The following is a 21,096-nucleotide window of genomic DNA, read 5'->3' on the forward strand; positions in this document are numbered from 1 at the left end:
GGAAAAATAAGATGGCCCTAAACGTAATATGAGCTGAGAAGGAAGGCATTAGCTTTATGGCCAGAGGTGGTTAAACATTTATCCCCAATAATTCAGCCCCAAATAGAACTCTTAGCAAAGCTCTACAAGTCTGAGGGTCTTATCCAAAGAATTGGCAAACAAAATCAGGCATAGAAGACCCTCTCATGGGATGTTTAGAAAAAAACAAGTCAAGGAAATGGAAAGGGGTGGCACTATCCATGTTAACTTCTTTTCATCCTAGCTGAGGTACACATAGCACTTGAATGCTGCATTATCCCATGTAACTGAGGATTAGTTCAGAGACTCATTGAGGCTGCCTTAACCAAACAAATGCCTGTTCAGTACAATTTCCTTAAAAAAGAAAATCCCTATAATGAAAAGCATAAAAATATTCCTATCAAATTTGAAGAAAAAATAAAATGTACAAACTAAAAATGTTCTAAAAGAAAGAGGGGAGATTTGTAAGAAAATTAAGTTTAGCTTTCACACAAGGTGGTGCAAGAAGGGGCTGCAGAACAACTCAGGGAGCAGGGAAGGAGAGCACCTCTGATGTAAGCCTAGAATTGTCACCAAAAAAAGTAGATAGAAGTTTAAATAAATAATAGCCAGGATCATTGAAATGTAAAGAGTAATAAAAAGCAAGAACCTTCTGTAGGAAATTTGGTTAGACTATCTGCATAGACTGTAACTTCTGGATTATCTAATCAGTGGAGAAATAGGAGAGGGGCCTGTGTGCTAAGCTTAGGATATAAATACATGTGGCATTCTATTGTTTGGAGCACCTACCACCATTTTTTGGTGGGCATCCATTCTTGCAAGATTGTGAATAAATTGTTTTTCTTCACGATCAGGTGAGTGCTTATTCTCTTTCAAGTATCATGTACTTTCTAACACATGAGTCAGGCTCTGAGGAGTAAGCTGTGGAGAAGGGACTTCAGTCACCCCTCCTTATGACTTAAGCAGCCACATGCTAAACTTTTTTGACCCATGTAACTCTGTGTACCCTGAGCTGGGAACATAGGATTGGGCCTGCCATGCTTCCCGGTGTCAATGAGATAATGGACTGGTCACCTAACTCGATGTCCAATAACTTCATCAACAAAACTGTGGTTATCTCTTAACTGGACAGGGCAGAAAGTTGGTGCAATGGAGGTAGGAAGGACTCTGGCTAAGTTGGGCCAGTGCAGAGAGTCCCATGGGATGTCACAGATACCTTTTGTGATGTACCAGGAGTTTTGTCCTGGACTTGTGCAGACAAGTGGGGGGTGGGGGGCAAAGGTGTGATGTGAACAGTGGTCAGGTCATAGAGGGGACTCCAGAGCTTGTTCTTTCTTCAGGTCCTTCTTTCTGAACCTTCAATATTGACTGTGCTGAGGAGTTCACTTCACTCAGGCTCAGTCTCTGGGCATTGGACAGTCTGAATACAGCCTCGGTTATTTAATCATTCAGGGAGTAGGCACATTTTCACAATGAAGCAGAGCCCAAAACTTCCTGCGCTGTGGACCACCGGCCAGCAGAGGGAGGGCAAAAACACTTTTTCTGACCAAACCATGCCGGAAACACCTCCTGGCCCATTTCCCACACTAGGCGTCACAACCACAGGAAGGACAAACAATTTCTTCCTGTGGGACCCACGGAGGAGGCGCCCATAGCTCGTGGAGTACTTGGGCCACGTGCATGTGAGTAAATAGCTTCTTGTTCATGCCTGAGACTGAGGTAGGGACTTTGTTGCTGTTCTCTGAGGTTTATTTTTAAATAACAAGCACAGAATCTTCATTTTATGCACTCTTTTCATGTAGTTCATGCTCTACTTTCTTAGCAAGAGGTATATTAGCAAAAAACCCCCTGCTCATCGGGGGTTTTGCCTGGTCAGAAACTGGGAATATTTTATGAGATCTACACTTTGTAGTGACAATTCTAATAAAGATATACAGAGGGGAAATCATTCTAAAATACTGAAATTGATATGTAAAATATTTCAACCATCCAGTGGATCAGTTGAGGGACCAGCCAGTCTGGCTGAGCCACATCTCAGAGTCCGAAGTGAAAGGGGAAATGGTATATGCCTTTGTTATTTTCTTTTTTGTTTAATTTTTCCTGCAAAAATTATGTAGTTGAAAAAATGTTGAAGAGTTTACAAGTATGGGTAATACAACTCCCAATATTAATGTTACGTGTTATTTACCCCAAATTCCATCATTCATAATAATTTTACTTTCATGGCTTTAATAAAAGCAAAGTTTTGAGTAAAGATTTTAAAATATACTTTAAAATTTTTTCTGTTTTCAAGTGCGACATTTTACAATTACTTATAACTAAGTAATGATCTTAAGTTACTTTTAAGTTTAGGTTACTATAATACTTTAGTGTGACTGATACTATATTATTTATGAAGGTAGATGAATAGAAGTGATAATTGCAAAGAATGAGAATGCCCTAAATGCCCCTGAATTGTACACTTTAAATTGCTTATTTGCCATGTGAATTTAACAACTATGCAAATTTCAAGTGTGGATATGCTTGCCTTGAGTAAAATTCATGCATGAACAGAAGTTAGTTTTTAGTACTCAAAACACTATTGTGATTTTCAATACCTAGTATTGCATACTGTTTAAATCTACTTAAGATGAAATTTGTGCACCACTTAAATTATCAGTTTACTGAAGAGCCATGTCAGAGGCTGTTTTTTTGTTTGTTTTTGTTTTTTGCCATTCAGATGTATTCACTGAAACTAAATTTCTCCTGTAGAAAACTTATACTTACAAGAAATAGGCATATACAAAATGATGAGATTGTAGACTTACTGATTTCACCTCTCCAAGGAGATATACAAAACTAAACTAAGTGCAGATTCAGAGTTTCACTATTTCAAAAGATTATGAATCATTTGCAATTTCTTTTCTCTTTCTCTAATTTGAAATTTGAAAATATACTTATGTCTAGTTAAGTTTTACTCTAATGATATCCACTGAAGGTGGAATAGGTCTAAGAACCATCCATCTATGTATATTGTTTGGATTTTTGTTCAAATTTATTAACTAATTTCTCTTGGTGTCATACACCATCTCAGACTAATAAGTCTCATAAATGTTTGTAATCACTTTTCAACAAGAATCAGTGCCCTAATTACATGTGTTACCCTCCCAGCTTGGCACATAAAAGTAAACCTTCACATTTGATAGCCTGTGGCACTTCTCAACCTTGCAAATCCCTGATGTGATCAAGTCATGACCTCATTCCCCTAGTATCTACCAAAAGTCACTAATATCTATCCTGAAAGACTACTGAGGGGTGTGTGTGTGTGTGTGATGGCAGTTCAGTGGTAGAATTCTTGCCTGCTGTGTAGGAATCCTGGGTTTGATTCCTGGCAGTTGCACTTCCAAAATAAACAGACATGCAAGCAAACAAATGGGAAACAAAACCAAACAAAAAAGTTCATCAAATGCTGATGCTATAAAGGGATACTCACATGGGAAAAGAATGAAATGTGACCCCTGCCATACTGCATACAAAGAATTAAAAAAAGACTGCTGAAGTGGAAAGAGATAGATAATCCTGAGAAACACACAAACACAGACAGGCAAAAAAAAGCCAAGTGCAGAAATATGGCTGAAATCTGATCCACCTCCTGAAAGCAGAGTGAGCACAAAAAATTCTGGAGTAACACATCCCTGGTTTAGAGAATGGATTTATATAATATATGGTTTTCTCCATGGCTTTCAACCTGGGTTAAAATGCAGTCAGTCTCCGAAGTATGCAGCAGGGGAAATGCGAACACCTCACTGTTTCCACAAAGAACCCAAATCATTCAGGATACAAATGACATACTTGATTATTATAATAATGACACACTTACTATGTAATAACATCTAAACTCTTAAAAGGCTGATTGCTTCAAAATTTTGGTTGAATTGCATTTAGGTAGATTTGAGTACTTTAGTGCCATGACAGTGAAATGAATATTTTATTTTCATTTCACAAAATTGCAGAATCTTTAATTTTCATATCTGCATTATATAGGAAGATAAATTAGAGTTTTTTTGAAATGTTTTGCAACTCAGGCACTATGGAAAGAAATACAGTTACATATTTTGTAATAGAAAGTCCACTACTCAATATGAAGAAAGGAATAATAGCCCAGGCATCTGCTCTGGAGAAAAAATAAATGTAGATAACTGATGACTTTTTAAAAAATAATCTTGAAATCTTCCAGTTAGAACACTCGATTTTGTAAACAATTTCTTTTTCTTTTTGCTACTAACGTCATTATTATTCAATATTGTATTGTTTCTGGTAAAGAAATGTATTAGACTAAAAACTTTATACAATTAATATGTGTTGGTTGTATTTTGCCAATAATATATTTGTAGACATAGAAAGCACAAACTTCTAGAACTTAAAAGGAAAATGAAAATTAATCAGACAATTGGATAAAATGGCTACATACAAAAATAATAATAGTATTTTTCCAAATTAGCAATAGACTGGAGAATGACTAGCAACAACTAGAAATGGAAGTTGAAGGAAATGGTCTATTCACAACAGCAACATAAACAATAAAATAAATTTAACAAGAAAAGTGCCATGTGACAAAAACCATAAAATACTATTGAAAGACATAAATAGCATTCTGAATGAATGAAAATAGATACAATGTTCTCAACATTCATGTAACATTGATGCTCATTCCCCCCCAAAAGGAGTTTATAAAAGGAATGATTTCCAGTTAAGGCCCTAATAGGGTTTTGGGGGATGTTGGGAGATGGACACGGGTGTTTTTGAAGTAATTCATTTTGAAATAATATAAAAAATTACAAGAGTAGGTGCAAAGATTTCCTGATACCATTACTAAGTTTCTCCAGCTGTTACAATTTAACTATTTTTGATCATGAACAAACATTTCATAAAAATACTCCATTGTATTTATTGACAAAACAAAGGCATATTCCTAAAACACTTCAAATCAGAAATCAACTTTGATTCAGTGCTATAAACTCACTTACAGACCCCTTCAACTTTCATCCATTGTTTTACCCTTCACAAACTGTCTAAAAATATCTATTTTTTCCAGTTAACTTCAATATGGAGCTCCTCATGAGGTTCTTTTATTTTTACATCTTCAACAAATTTGAGGAGCACATATGACCCAGCCTTAATCTGCTCAGTGTTCCCTTTTGAGATTTAGGCCCAACATTCCCAGTAGAAACCCAGCTTGAAGCTATGCTTTACTTACTGCATTCAATCAAGCGTGATCTGAGATCCACTTCCTTACACATCAGTGATGTGAATTTTATAACCTGTTGAAATTTCTTAAAGTTCTTCCATATGCAAAAACATGCTTTCACCTTGTATTATGTCATTTTATGAAGATGTATTTCATAATATATCTACTACTATACTGTAGTCTCCATTCGTCCTCCACCCACAATCTTTTCAACCCAGTCAACCACCCTCTAATGGCTGCCATCCTGTCATATTTTCCATTTCCAATAGAGATCTATGTTTTATTTGGCTTTCTGCCTTACAAAGGGTTTGCTTGCTCACTGGCTATGTTACAGTACTCAAACATTACATATTCTATTTTATTCAATGTATTCTCATCTTTTCTTTTAATGCTCAAATTGTACCAGATCGCACTAGTGGGATCTCCTGCAAGATGATTCAAGTGAGGCCTCAAGTAAGTCACCTCTCCTTAGTCTAAGTGGGATTCAAGAAGAGAGGATGAAATTATACTTGATTTCAATTTCCATATTCGATCCTATGATACAGATCTCATTTCTTTCATTAAGGTTTTTAGGCATCCATCTTTGGATATTTAAAATTCACCAGTGCCTTCTAAATGTTCTCTTAATATACCCCTTTAGTCCTAATGTCAATGTATCCTAAACCTAAAGGGCTTTCTTGGACACAGATATCTCATCATGCCATTTTTCTTTAAATTTGTCAGTGCATGCACTGTTCTTAGAACAAGGACTATAGGGCTTACTATTGTCCTCAGATCCTGAATTCTTCTCTCTTTCACTCTTTGCCATCCAGTCCACCCCAATTGCCTGCAGTTCATTCCACTCTCAATTTCTGCAAAGAACAGTCTACTGTTGCTGGGATTTTGTGCATTTCTCATTAAACTTGTTTGTATACCAGGCAAATTTTCTAGGACTTTGCCCAGCTCAATACTTTAAATTTCACCAAGCCCATTTGTTCTTTCCAACAAGATTGTCCCATCTTAAAAATGACATCCTTCGATACTATATACATAGTTAATATTGTCATTTTTTAACTTCAAATTATCCTTTGTAAACTAAACTTAAACACTACAGGGCAGACAATTGACTGTTTTGTTTGCCTGTATATTTGCATTGACTAACACAGCCTTGACTCAAAGAGATTATTAATTGCTTTAAAAATGTTGCATAATAACTAAGCTAGAAAGACAAAAGATAACATAAAATTATGAATAATATAAAAAGTAGAATATGTGATTACATAAAATACCTGCTTTTCAAAAATATGTACTTTTTTTAAAAAAGTGAATTTTTGAGAGTAAATATTATAAAGTGGACAAGGTGGGTTTCTAGGAATTGGCCATCTTGTCAAAGATATCTAATCTGTTGGGGCAGAAATGTTTGTAGTATTTTCTTAAAACCCATTTTATTTCTGAGGTTGTTAGAAATGTCACCACTTTTGTTGCTAACTTTAATGAATTGTTTCTTCTCTCTTTTATTCTTTACCTAGCTATCAGATTTTCAAATTTGTTGATCTTTTCAAAGACCAACTTTTAGTTGTATTGATCCTGTTGTTTTTCAGTTCTCTGATTTATCTGTGATCTAATCTTTATTTCCTTATACCAGATTTGGGTTTAGTTTGCTCTTCTTTTGCTATTTCCTTAAGTTGTAAATTCTGGTATTAATTTAAAATTGTTATTCTTTTTAAATACAGTTTTTTTTTTAGCATAGGCAGGCACCAAGAATTGAACTGAGGGCTCCAGCATGACAGGTGAGAACTCTGCCACTATGTCATTATGCCCACCCTAAATACAGGTGTTTATGGCTAAATTTCTCTATTAGCAAGATTTTCAGTGCATCCTGTAAGTTATGCTGTATATTCAATTTTGTATATCTTCTAAGTGTTTTTTCTAATATTCCTCATGATTTCATCTGTGACCCTTTGGTTGATTGGGCATATTGTTCAATTTCCACATATGTGTGGAACTTCCCACTTTCCTTTTTGTTATCAATATCTAATTTCATATCACTCAGTCAAAGAAGTTGCTTATGTGTTCAGTGTTTTTTTATGTAGGTTGTAGTGTAACATATGATCTATTCTGTGAATGTTCCACATGGACTTCAGAAGAACATATATTCTGCTGGAACTAGTTGAATTATAGTGTTGTTTAAGTCCTTTATTTCCTTATCAATCATCTGTCTAGTTTTTCTATTCATTTGTGAAATAGAAAATCGAACTGTCCAACTATTATAGTAGAACTATCTACCATAATAGAGAGTTATATGTCTATCCAAATAGACACATATTTATTTTTTCCTCCATATATTTTGGTGCTCTGCTGTTCCCTGTATATGTTTATAATTTTTACGTGTTCTTGAGAGGTTGACACTTTCATGTATATATAAAATGTTCTTTTTTTTATAACTATGGTTGTTTTAATTTCTATCTTTTATTCTAGTGTGCCTATTTAATTTCTAGGTACTATTTGCATGTAGTATCTCAGTACTGTTTTCCATTCCTTCATTTTCAACCTCTCTGGTCTTTGTATCTAAAGTGGTTCTCTTACAGGCAATAAATGGTTGCACCAAGCTCTGTTCTAATTAAGTAATTACTTTAAATGAAAATTTATTAAGATAAATGAGAACAGAGCTTGGCATAATGAATAAAATTACTTACAATGAAAGACGTAAAATTTCCATTTAAATTGTTTTCTGTGTGTATTTTTTATTATTAAATCCTCCATTATTTTGTAGTGTGCCATTTCAATTCCCTTCTTGTTTCACTTTTTCCTTTAATGTTACTGAAATAATTTCTAAATTGCAGGGTGTTCTAGTTTGCTAGCTGCCAGAATGCAATATACCAGAAACAGAATGGCATTTAGAAAGGGGAATTTAATAAGTTGCAATTTTACAGTTCTAAGGCCATGAAAATGTTCCAATTAAAGCAAGTCTATAAAAATGTCCAAATGAAGGCACAAGAGGTTACATTCACTTAAGAAAGGTCTATGAAGTTCAGGGTTTCTCTCTCAACTGGAAAATCACATGGTGAACATGGCAATGCTGCTTGCTTTCTCTCCAGGCTTCTTGTTTCATGAAGCTCTCTTGGGGGCACTTTCCTTTTTCATTTCCAAATGTCTCTGGCTTGTGTTTCTTCTGTGGTTCTGTGGCTCTCCCCTTGTTCTCCACTTTCCTCAAAATGCTTCCTCTTTTAAAGAATTCTAGTAAAATACTCAAGGCCACCTGGAATGGGTAGAGCCACATCTCTATGGAGATAATCTAACCAAGTTCCCACCATACAGTGCTGAATAGGGCTTAAAGAAATAGCTTCCTCCACAAGATTGTGTTAGGATTGAAGCATGGCTTTTCTAGGGTACATAAATCCTTTAAAACTGGCACACAAGGCAAATGCAAAAAATAAAGAATATCAAAACCGTGCCCCTATGTCCTGATTTAGGATTTTTAAAATATTTTACCACATTTGCCATTCCTTATTTCTTCTTTTATGTTTTTCTCCTTCCTAAACATTTGAGAGTATCCTGGATACACCATTTTCCTTGCACACAATACTTCTATGTAAATATCCTTAGACCTAGGATAATCACTAATGGTACTCCCTTATGTAGAGTTAACATGTTATACACATTAATATCATTACAAGGTATATGTCCAACAAGGTCTTTTCAAGTCTTTTCTCCAATATTAGATCCCATCTTGGGGTAAGAAAAGAGACAGTATAACATGTATGCTGTATATATGTTTCCAAAATTTAAAAAAAGAGCAACAAAAGAGACAAAGACAATTTTTAAATTCTGGAAACATATATACAGCATATATGTTACCATCTCAAACACTCCTAAGATTAACATTCACTGAGATTAGTTACATGGACAATGTTGTACTCTGCTCACCACCATTCATTTCCAGAACCTTTCCTTTACCCTAAACAGAAATTCTGTACCATTGTGCATCAATTCACTATTGCCTATCTATCCTGCACCAGATAAACTTTAATCTATTTTCTCTTTGAACTTGCTCATTTCAGGTATTCAAATGAGTGAAATCATACAATATGTCTGTATGTGCCTGACATTTCATTCAGTGTGATGTCTTCTAGTTCATCCATGGTAGCATGTGTCAGAACTTCATTATGCAGCTGAATAATATTCCATTGTATGTTTATATAGCACACTTTATCTCCTCTGTTTGATGCATACTTGGGTTACTTCCATCTTTTAGATATAATAAAAACATTTCTGTAAGTATTGCTCTATAATTTTATGTTTGAGTTTCCTGTTCTTTGGGGAATATATCTATAAGAAGAATCCCAGGTCAAATGATATTTTATGTTTAACTATTTGAGAAATCTCCAAATGTCCATTATCCCACTTCTTCATCATCTCAAACAGAACCTTTCTACTCATCAAACAATAACTCCTTTTCCTTCTGTACACCTCCAGACACTGGTAACAACATAATTTTGTAACACAGCAGCCATTGGTCACTATGAAATTTCCTTCTTTAGTTATTTTGTATAAACAAGTTCATACAATATTTGTCATTTTGTGTCTTGCTTAATTTATACAACATGGTCTTCATGATTCATGCATGTTATAGTATGTATCAGATCTTCATTCACTTTTACAGCTGATTAATATTCCACTGTATGTATGCCACTTTTTTTAACAGTTTTTATTCACACAGTGTACAATTGGTTCTGAGTGTACAATCAAAGGCTTTTTGTATAATCACATAGTTATGCATTCATCATCACTTTTTTTTTTAACATGGGCAGGCACCGGGAATCGAACCTGGATCCTCGGGCGTGGCAGGCAAGCATTCTTACCTGCTGAGCCACTGTGGCCCGCCCTCATCATCACTTTTAATATGAGAACATTCTCACTTCTTCCAAAAGAAATACCATACCTTTTATATCCTCTTATTATTGACAGTTAGGTTTGGTTTGGTGACTTAGTTATAATTAATGAAGGAATATTACAGTGTTACTATTAACTATAGACCGTAGTTTGTAAGAGAACATTAATTTTATTTTGAATTAATTTTATACTTTTATTTTATAACATATATGCAAAGCAAAGAAAGACAAAAGCAATAGTTTTCAAAACATTTGTCAACAAGGTCTGTTACAGGACAGATCCCAGAGTTTGTCTTGGGCTACCATATCACCATTTCAGATTTTGTCTTCTAGCTGCTCCAAAACATTTGTACACCACTTTTTGTTTACTCATTCATCTATTAATGGACATGGGTTGCTTCCACTTTTTATCTCCTTTGAACAATGCTGCTGTAAACATTGGTATACCATATTATCTGTGTCCCTACCTTTTGAGTTTATACCAAGAAATTGGATTGTTAGGTTATATGGGAATTCCATTTTCAACTTTCTGTAAAACTGCTAAATTGCTCTCCATAATGATTGTACCATTTTACAATGCTACTAGCAATAATATCAGGATCCCTCTTTCTCTGTATCTTCATCAAAATTTATTATTCTTGACTTGGTTAGCAATTGCCATGTTGAGAGTGGAAAGTAGTATTTCATTTTTCTTTTGATTTGCATTTCTCTGATAACCTATGATGTTGAATATTTTTTCAGGTACTATTGGCTATTTGTATTTTCTTTGGAGAAATTCTACTTAAATCAGTAACGAAGCTATATTGTCCTAGATTTTGCTGCATTGGGAGGTTTTTGATAACTGATGTAATACTTAATTGTTCTTGGTCTTTTTGAGATTATATTTCTCATTGAGTCAGTTTAGTCAATTTGTGTGTCTCTGGGAATTTGTCCATTTCATGTATCTAATTTATTAGCATAAGTCATTCTTAATATCTTACAATCCCTTTTATTTCACTATATCCCCTTTCAGTTCAAATGATTTTTGTTATTTGTATCCTTTCTTTTTGTTTCTTTATCAATCATCTAATCTTTGTCACAAGTCTGGATATTTTCTATTTTCCTTTTCATTCATCTTAAGCTATTTCCAAATTTCCTGGTGATTTTATCTTTGCTACTTTGGTTTCTTATGAGTGATTGTTTAATTTCCACATATTTGTAAATTCTCATGTTCTCTTGTTACTGGTAATTAGATTCATTTCATTTTGTTCAGGTAAGCTCCTTTATATGATTTCAATCTTCTAAAATTTGTTGACACTTGTATTCCAATATGTTTGTGATATAATATACAGTTTGTCCTAGGGAATGATCCTTCTTCACTTCAGAAAAATATTTACTCTATTGTTTTCAAACTATCTGTGTTGCCTATTTCTCACACTCTCCCTCTCTATGTATGTTATATGCAACTATATATGTCTGTTGCATCTACTTGATAGATATTATTATTCAAATCCCCTTTTTCTTTTGGTCTTCAGTGTGGATGTGCTAGCCATTATTTAAAATGATTTTTTGAAGTCCTCTACTATTAACATGGAATCACCTATTTCTCCCATCAATCTGTGAATGTTTGCTTCATATGTTTCAGGCCTCATAATTTTTATTTACATGTGTTTTCATCCTCAAATTTTATTGTGATATATTGACATATCATATATGTATACAATGTCTCACAATAGCATCCCCTCATTGTGCAGTCATCATCACAATCAGTTATAGACCATTTTCATTGCTCCAGAAAGAAAAATGACACATATATGTATAAAACAGAAAAACCAAATCATCCCATGTCCCTTATCTCCTCTATTGTTGACCTCTAGTATTGGTGTGGTATGCCTGTCACTGTTGATGAAATAATAAGGTATTACTGTTAACTCTAGTCCATAGCTGACAAAGGTATTTTCCCCATATCACTTATATTAACTCTTTATACAAGCATTATATATTTGTACTAGTTCATACAAGAAATTGATTATATTTGTAGGGTTAATTGGTGACTTACTATTTCTCTATCAGCCCCTTTCAACCTAATTCACCTACAGTAGAAAACTGTTACTTATAATCCCAATAACAAGCTACCCTCACCTCTACATTTCCAAACATTTAAGTTCAACCTTGTTAAAAATTCTCTGTGTAATAAGTAATTGTCCCCCTCTTCTCTAACTTCTGGCTATTTCTATGTACCCTATATTCTATGTTTTAAGACTGAGTTTGTATATTCTATTTATGTTTGTAATTGATACTTTTATCTATATGTAGGGTCTTTGTTCCTCCTAAGATTATTTTACTTTTAGTCTGTTTTGTCTGCTGATTATTTAACCATCACTACTCTGTTTTGGTTACAATATTCATGAGATACTTTTTCATCCTTTCACTTTTGACTAACTTGTGTCTTTGAATTTAAGGTGTGTCACTTGTAAGTAGAATAGAGTACTCCCTTCCACATCACAGGGGTTAGGAAGCAAGTGGTGCCCCCACAATGAATAAAGTCTGCCTCCCACAATGTATAAAATCTGCATACAATTTTTTGGTCCTCTACTCATACCAGAGAAGAAGTCTGAATTTTTTTTCTGTTTACAATAACTTATTGGCATTGAAAGATAACACATATTGATATTATATAATACTATACATAAATTTTATGCATTTCTGAGTTCCTAGACAGTTTCTATGTTGTCTAGTAGCCTTCATGTGTCAGCTGCAGCTTCTGCATATCTCCACTAAGGTCCCATTTAATTTCTTATGCTAACCTGTGATATATTGAATACATGATGGAGAAAGTCATGATGTAGATGGGATAACTTGAATATTTAAGACATTTACTTTTTTTTTAAATACATGGCCAGGCACCAGGAAATGAACCCAGGACCCTTGCATGGCAGGCAAGAATGCTGCCACTGAGCCATTGTGGCCTGCCCTAAGACAGTTACTTTTTAAATAACTCCTGGTAATTCAGGACTTCTGAAAATTTTGGTATTTGGTTTTTGTAAGTCATAATTTTTTGTACATCAATTATTTCATTACTTCCTCCTTTTTAATTTAGTTGATCTTTTTTAATGAACCACTATAGAAATACTTCTCATTTCCTTTTTTGCATATTTTTCTGGTATTTTCTTTGTGATTACCATGGAGTCTAATTTAACATCCTGTATCTAATAATACTTTAGATTTTGATACCAGCTTAACTTCAAGATCATCCACAAACTTTGTCCCTGGATTTCTCCATTCACCCTTCTTTATAAAGTTCTTGTCCCAAATTATGTGTTTATTCATTTTGAATCTGAAGCCATGCATTTTTCATTACTTTAATGCATTTGGCTGCTATATTCTGCATGTGGAGTTGCATACCAAAAATACAATAAAATAGTACTGAAATTTAAAATTACCAAAATAATTACTTTACTGGAGATCTTTTCATGCTTCTTTGATCATCTATCTTGTGTCCTTTCCTTTTAGTCTTAAGAACTCACTTTGGTTTTGCTGATAGGGCAGATCAAATGATGCATACTCAGCTTTTGTTTATCTGAGAATATCTTAGTCTTTCCCTCAGTTTTGAAAAATAGCTTCTCTAGATATAAACAGTGTTGCTTTATAATTTTTTTATGTACTTTATAAGTTTTTTTCCAGTGCCTAATGGTGTCCAAGGCTTATTTCTTTTGCTTTTAAAGAACTTTTATGGAGATATATTCACACACCATGTTGGTGTATATTCACATACCATACAATCCATCCAAAGTATATAATCAATGGCTCTCACAGAATAATCAACAAGAATTGTGCATTCATCATCACAGGCAATTTTAAAATACTTTCATTCCTCCCAAAAGAAAATCTTATACACCTTATAGCCCTTTATTATTGAAACAGCATTGTTGTGATGTCTATTTTACAGTTGATAAAAGAATATTAAAATATTATTATTAACTGTAATCCATAGTTTGTTTTAGGTATAGTTCTTCCCAACTATCACCCTATTAGCTTCTTGTGAAAACGACATACATTTGTACTAGTTCATAAAAGAATATTCTTATATTTTTGCTACTAACCGCCATCATCATCTATTTTATCTAGCTTTCCTCCTAGTGACACACATGACACTAAATTTCTCCTTTTAACCACAATCACATAATTCAGCAGTGCTAATTAGAACCACAATAATATAGTACCATCATTACCGTTTATCCATTTCAAATTATTACGAATCAATGGAATAAAAAGTTCTACCAAAAATATGCATCAGCTCCCCATTTTCTACCCTCCTGTGTCCTGGTTCCTTATATTCTAGATTATGACTGTGATTTTGTTTATTGTTAGTTCATATTAGTGAGATCATCAAGTATTTGTCTTTTTGTGTCTGGCTTACTTCACTCAGCATAATGTACTCAAGGTTCATGTGTGTTGTTACAGGCATCAGGAATTCATTCCTTCCTACAGCTGAATGGTATTCAATCCTGTTTATTGTTTATCCCTCATCAGTTGATAAGCATGAGTTGTTTCCATCGTTTGGCAATTGTGACTAGTCCTGCTATTAGCATCAGTGTGCAAATGTCTGTTCATGTCCCTGTTTTCAGTTCTTCTGGGTATATACACAGTAGTGGTATCACTGCATCACATGGCAGTTCTATATTTAGCTTCCTTAGAAATGGCAAAACTGTCTTCCACAGTAGCTGCACCATTCTACATCCCCACCAGCAGTAAATGAGTGTTCCTATTTCTTCATTTCCTCTCCAACATCTGTATTTTTCTTGTTTTATTTAAATATTGGCCATTCTAGTAGGTGTGAAATGATAGCTCATAATTTTGATTTACATTTCCCTAATAGGTAGTAATGCTGAACATGCCTTTGTGTGCATTTTAGCCATTAATATTTCCTCTTTTGAAAAATGTCCACTGAAGTCTTTTGCTCATTTTTTTATTGGATTTGACATTTTATCATTGAGTTGTATGATTTCTTTGTATGATCTGGATCATAAATTCTTACTGGATTTGTGATTTCCAAATATTTTTTTCCACTGAGTAGGCTGACTTTTCACATTCTTGGCAAAGTCCTTGGAAGCACAAAAGTATTCAATTTTAAGGAGGTTCCATTTATGTATTCTTTCTTTCATTGCTTGTGGTTTTGGGTGTAAGGTCTAATAAACCTTTATCTACCACAAGTTCTGCTTACATTTTCTTCCAGGAACCTTATGGTCCTATCACTTTCATTTTGGTCTTTTATCCATTTTGAAGTAATTTTTGTATCAGTTGTGAGATACTAGTCCTCTTTCTTTATTTGGATATAGATGTCTCCCAGTTTTTCCAACATTTGTTGAAGAGACTTTTCTGTCCTAGTAGAGTGGAGTTGTCAGACTTGTCAGAAATCAATTGTTTAAAAATGTGCAGTCTAATTCTGAACTCTCGATTGTTTCCATTGATCAATATGTTTATCTTTATGTCAGGTCCAAGCTGTTTTCATCACTGAATTTTGTAATGAGCTTTAAAGTTGGGAAGTGTGGGTCCCCCAATTTCTTTCTTCTTTTTCAAGATGTTTTTGGCTATTCTGTGCCTCTTAATCTTCCAAATGAATTGGATAATTTCATTTTCTTCTTCAACATCATCTGTTAATATTTTGATCAAGATTGCCTTGAATTTGTAGATCAATTTTAGTAGAAGTGACCTCTTAACAATATTTATTCTTCTAATACATGACCATGGAATGTCCCTGAATTTATTTAGTTCTTCTTTGATTCCTTTTAGCAATATTTTGTTGTTTTCCAAATACAGGTCCTTTATATACTTAGTTAATTTATTCCATGATATTGATTCTTTTAGTTGCCATTGTAAATGGAATATTTTTAGTCTTGATTTTCCCTTCAGAATGCTCAGTACTAGTGTATAAATACACTACTGATATTTGCATGATGCTCTTGTATCTCATCACTTTGATGAACTCATTTATTAGCTCTGGTAGTTTTGTTGATTTTTTGAAAATTGATATAAATGGGATCATATTATCTGCAAATAGTGAATGTTTTAATTCTCCCTTTACAATATGGATCTCTTTTTTTTTTTTTTTAAATTTATTTATTAATTTAAAAAAGAAACAAGGGCGGGCCGCGGTGGCTCAGCGGGCAAGAGTGCTTGCCTGCCATGCCGGAGGACCCCGGTTCGATTCCCGGCCCCAGCCCATGTAACAAAAAACGGACAAACAAACAAAATATAATAAAAAAAATAAGAAAATGTTTCCCTTTCTTCCTCCCTTCCTTCCTTCCATCCTTCCTTCCTTCTCTGTCTTTCTTTAAAAAAAAAAAAAAAAAGAAACAAAATAAAACAACATGCATAATCAGTAATTCACAATATCATCACTTAGCTGCATATTCATCATTTCTTAGAACATTTGTATTAATTCAGAAAAAGAAATAAAAAGACAATAGAAAATGAAATAAAACAAGCACAAGAAAGAAAAAAAAGAAAAGATTATACCTACCATACCCCTTACCCTTTGCTTTCATTGATGACTAACATTTCAAACTAAATTTATTTTAGCATTTGTTCCCCCTATTATTTATTTTTATTCCATATGTTCTACTCATCTGTTGACATGGTAGATAAAAGGAGCATCAGACACAAGGTTTTCACAATCACACAGTCACATTGTGACAGCTGTATCATTATTCAATCATCCTCAAGAAATATGGCTACTGGAACACAGCTCTACATTTCAGGCAGTTCCCTCCAGCCTCTCCATTACATCTTTTTTTTTTTTTAATTTTTTTATTAATCAAAAAAAAAGAAAAGAAATTAACACAACATTTAGAAATCATTCCATTCTACAAATGCACTCAGTAATTCTTAGTATCATCACATAGATGTATGATCATCATTTCTTAGTACATTTGCATAGATTTAGGAAAAGAACTAGCAAAACAGCAGAAAAAAATATAGAATGTTAATATAGAGAAGAGAATTAAAATAATAATACTAATAATATATATATATATATATATATAAAGGAAAAAGAAAAAAACAAAAACAAAAGATACAAACACACAAACAAACAAAAAACCATATTTCAGGTGCAGCTTCATTCACTGTCCCAACATAGTTACATTACACTTAGGTATTATTGTGCTGTCCATTTTTGAGTTTTTGTATCTAGTCCTGTTGCACAGTCTGTATCCCTTCAGCTCCAATTACCCATTATCTTACCCTGTTTCTAACTCCTGCTGGTCTCTGTTACCAATGATATATTCCAAGCTGATTCTCAAATGTCGGTTCACATCAGTGGGACCTTACAGTATTTGTCCTTTAGTTTTGGGCTAGACTCACTCAGCATAATGTTCTCTAGGTCCATCCATGTTATTACATGCTTCATAAGTTTAGTCTGTCTTAAAGCTGCATAATATTCCATCGTAGGTATACGCCACAGTTTGTTTAGCCACTCGTCTGTTGATGAACATTTTGGCTGTTTCCATCTCTTTGCAATTGTAGATAATGCTGCTATAAACACTGGTGTGCAAATGTCCGTCTGTGTCTTTGCCATTAAGTCCCTTGAGTAGATACCTAGCAGTGGTATTGCTGGGTCGTAATCCATTCTGCCAATCTATGTCTTTTGATTGGGAAATTCAGTCCATTAACTTTTAGTATTATTACTGTTTGGATAATATTTTCCTCTACCATTTTGGCTTTTGTATTATATATATCATATCTGATTTTCCTTCTTTCTACACTTTACTCCATACCTCTCTCTTCTGTCTTTTCATATCTGACTCTAGTGCTCCCTTTAGTATTTCTTGCAGAGCTGGTCTCTTGGTCACAAATTCTCTCAGTGACTTTTTGTCTATAAATGTTTTAATTTCTCCTTCATATTTGAAGGACAATTTTGCTGGATATAGGAGTCTTGGTTGGCAGTTTTTCTCTTTTAGTAATTTAAATATATCATCCCACTGTCTTCTAGCTTCCATGGTTTCTGCTGAGAAATCTACACATAGTCTTATTGGGTTTCCCTTGTATGTGACAGATTGTTTTTCTCTTGCTGCTTTCAAGATCCTCTCTTTCTCTTTGATCTCTGACATTCTAACTAGTAAGTGTCTTGGAGAACGCCTATTTGGGTCTATTCTCTTTGGGGTGCGCTGCACTTCTTGGATCTGTAAATTTAGGTCTTTCATAAGAGTTGGGAAATTTTCAGTGATAATTTCTTCCATTAGTTTTTCTCCTCCTTTTCCCTTCTCTTCTCCTTCTGGGACACCCACAACACGTATATTTGTGCGCTTCATATTGTCATTCAGTTCCCTGATCCCCTGCTCAAGTTTTTCCATTCTTTTCCCTATAGTTTCTGTTTCTTTTTGGAATTCAGATGTTCCATCCTCCAGTTCACTAATTGTAGCTTCTGTCTCTTTAGATCTACCATTGTAGGTATCCATTGTTTTTTCCATTTTTTCTTCTTTGTCCTTCACTCCCATAAGTTCTGTGATTTGTTTTTTCAGATTTTCTATTTCTTCTTTTTGTTCAGCCCATGTCTTCTTCATGTCCTCCCTCAATTTATTGATTTGGGTTTTGAAGAGTTTTTCCATTTCTGTTCGTATATTCAGCATTAGTTGTCTCAGCTCCTGTATCTCATTTGAACGATTGGTTTGTTCCTTTGACTGGGCCATATCTTCAATTTTCCGAGCGTCATCCATTATTTTCTGCTGGTGTCTGGGCATTTGATCAGATTTCCCTGGGTGTGGGACCCAGCTGGTTGAAAGCTTTTTCTGTGAAATCTCTGGGCTCTGTTTTTCTTTTCCTGCCCAGTAGGTGGCGCTCGTGGCGCTCGTCGGTCTGCACGGCAGTCGGCCCGGGAAACCGCGCGTGGAGGTGGGGGTCGCTGGCCGCCGCGGCTTGGGAGAGTGCCGGTCCTAATTGCCCAGCTGGCCCGAAACACCAAGCTTGACGGGACGGCCCCGCTATCCAACGTTCCCAGTCAGACCGGGGAGCCACGTGTGTGGAGGGGACCCCAGTCGCCAGCCGCCCCGGCCGGGAAAACGCGCGCCCCTCGGGTAGCTCACCGCAGCAGATTCTCCCTGCCCGTTCAGCTGTTCCAGAATGGGGTACGCTGTCTTTTTGGTCTCTGTCGTGACTCTGGGAGCTGTTTCGTATTGTTTTTGTTTCTTTAGTTGCTTTTCTGGAGGAGGAACTAAGACCCGCGCGTCTTACTAAGCCGCCATCTTCTCCGGAAGTCCAATATGGATCTCTTTTATTTCCCAATATCTCTAGTAGAACTTTAAGCATGATGTTGAATAACAGCAGTGGATGTGGACATCATTGCACTGTTAAAACATTAAAGGGAAAGCTTTCAGTTTTTCACCATTATGTATGATGTTTATGTGGGTTTATCATATATGCCTTTTATCATGTTGAGGAGCTTTTTTATTCTTATTTTTGGAAGTATTTTACTGAAGCATATTTGGTTTTGTCAAATGTTTTCTGTGCATCAACTGATATGATCATGTGAATTTTTGCCTCCAAATTTTACATGTATTATATTGTTTTTCTTGTATTGAGCCAAACCTTGTATTTCTCAGATAAAACCCACTTGGTTGTTGTATCTAATTCTTTTAATATACTGTTGGATTTGACTAGAAAATATTTTGTTGAGGATATTTGAATCTATATTCATTAGATAAATTGGTTTATAATTCTTTTTTTCTTGTAGCATCTTTACTTGGCTTTGGTCTTAGGATGATGCTCGAATAGTAGAATGAATTAGGCAGTGTTCTTCAGTTTTTTAAAGAGTTTGAACTCAATTGATACTAAATACTTCATGGAATGATTGGTTGCATCCACCTATGAAGCCATCTAGTCCTGGGCTTTACCTATTGGGGAGGATTTTGATGATAGACTCAATCTCTTTTCTTGTAACTGGTCTGTTGAGGTATTCTGCTTCTTCTAGAGTCAGGGTAGGATTCATATAATTTTAGGAATTTGTTCATTTTCTCTAAGGTGGCTAATTCTTTGGCATGCAGTTGTTCTAATATGCTCTTATGCTCCTTTTAATTTCTGTGGAGTCAGTAATAATGTCACCCCTCTCATTTCTGTGTTTATTTATTTGCAACTGCCCTGTTATTGATTTTTCAGTCTAATGAAGTTTGTTAATTTTAATGATCCTCTCAAAGAACCAACTTTTGCTTTTATTGAGTCTCTATTGTTTTTGGTTCTCTGTTATATTTACTTCTGCCCTAATCTTTGTTTCTTTCCTTCTGTTTGCTTTGAGATTAATTTGCTATCATTTCTCTAGTTTCTTCAAGGTGTTTCATTAGGTGTTTATTTTAGTACTTTCCTACATTTTATTGTGGGTGTTTAGGGCCACAATTTTCCTTCCTAGCACTGCCTTCACTACATTCCATAAGTTTTGATGTATTTTGTTATCATTTTCATTTGTCTTGAAATATTTACTGATTTCTCTTGCAATTTCTTCTTTGACCCACTTAGTTTTTATTGTTTCTAAAATGGAAGAAATTAATGTCACTAGTAAAGAAAAATTGTACAGTGTGAAAAATAATTTTATGATTGAGCTATAGGGTTTTTTGTTTTTTTTTTACTATTACTACTTTTATTTCTTTTGTCTCTATTAACATTCCATATCTTTTTATGTTGTGTTGCTAGTTCCTCTAAACCGATGCAAATGTACTAAGAAACGATGATCATGTATCTATGTGATGATGTTAAGAATTACTGATTGCATATGTAGAATGGTATGATTTCTAAATGTTGTGTTAATTTCTTTTTTTTTCCATTAATCAATAAAAAAAAGAAATTTCATTTTAGAGTTTTGGAATGCTCACTCTAAGTGTGGATAAACAAATATAAATATAATAATTTTTAAATAAATTTCCTTCTCACTATTTATTTATTTATTTATTTTTTAGACGTCGTACCATTCTACATATGCAATCAGTAATTCTTAACATCATCACATAGATGCAT

General features: G+C 34.3%; 1 long non-coding RNA gene across 1 annotated transcript; it reads left to right on the plus strand.

The window, feature by feature from the left end:
* The first annotated feature begins 1,645 nt into the window (after positions 1 to 1,645).
* Positions 1,646 to 7,512, plus strand: LOC143672913 (uncharacterized). The gene is made up of 3 exons (XR_013170100.1): positions 1,646 to 1,700; positions 5,662 to 5,698; positions 6,975 to 7,512. It is a non-coding gene; the product is annotated as an uncharacterized LOC143672913 (long non-coding RNA).
* Positions 7,513 to 21,096: the final 13,584 nt, after the last annotated feature.

Source organism: Tamandua tetradactyla (assembly GCF_023851605.1).
Source record: "Tamandua tetradactyla isolate mTamTet1 chromosome 22 unlocalized genomic scaffold, mTamTet1.pri SUPER_22_unloc_1, whole genome shotgun sequence".
Taxonomy (NCBI): Eukaryota; Metazoa; Chordata; class Mammalia; order Pilosa; family Myrmecophagidae; genus Tamandua; species Tamandua tetradactyla.